Below are 693 nucleotides of genomic sequence, written 5' to 3'. Positions count from 1 at the left end.
GAGATTGTTCTCATGAGACCCTGGCTCTGCAGTCCAGCCCTTCCTGATGCCCTTGGAGGTCAGGAGCACTTGTCCATTGGCCACCCGGTTAGGTCTGAAGTCAGCCCTTGTTTAGGGCCCTATCACTTTCTTTGAGCATGTTCCTGGCTCATATTTGAAGATCTGGAAGCTCCTGAACCCAAAGCCCCTCTTCCAGATTCCAGCCAGACTGCCTCCCTGGCTCTGGGTTTGGTGTGTAAACTTCACAGACAATCCCTGGGAAGAAGTCCAGCCTCTCACTATCATCTGGAGTGAGGATCCTTTCTACTGCCATGCCTCAGGCATGTTCATCAGGATGGGGCAGGGCCTTCCTTATGCTGACAGGTCCTCCAGAACCACCCCTCACCCCACCCAGAGACTACAGGGAAGAAGCCCAGAGGAGGGGCCACACATATCAGCCTGCAGCAGAAACCCAACCAACACCTCGGTTCAAAGGAGCATCATGTTTCCTACCCAGAAGTCCCTAGGTCCCTTTGGACTAGAGTCAAGAAACAGAAATGAGAGGTAGATAAGGCATGGGGGACCAAAGCACCCACGTATGCTAGAAAGCACGTCTGCCCCTCCCCCACACTGAAGCTCATGGAATGCCTGAGGATGTCACATCTCCAGGGAGCTCACGCCATCACAAAGGTGAGCCAGAAGCCAGCTCCGTGT

Source organism: Myodes glareolus, chromosome 6 (genome assembly GCF_982192425.1).
Source record: "Myodes glareolus chromosome 6, mMyoGla1.1, whole genome shotgun sequence".
Taxonomy (NCBI): Eukaryota; Metazoa; Chordata; class Mammalia; order Rodentia; family Cricetidae; genus Myodes; species Myodes glareolus.
This window is presented reverse-complemented; position numbering follows the sequence as displayed.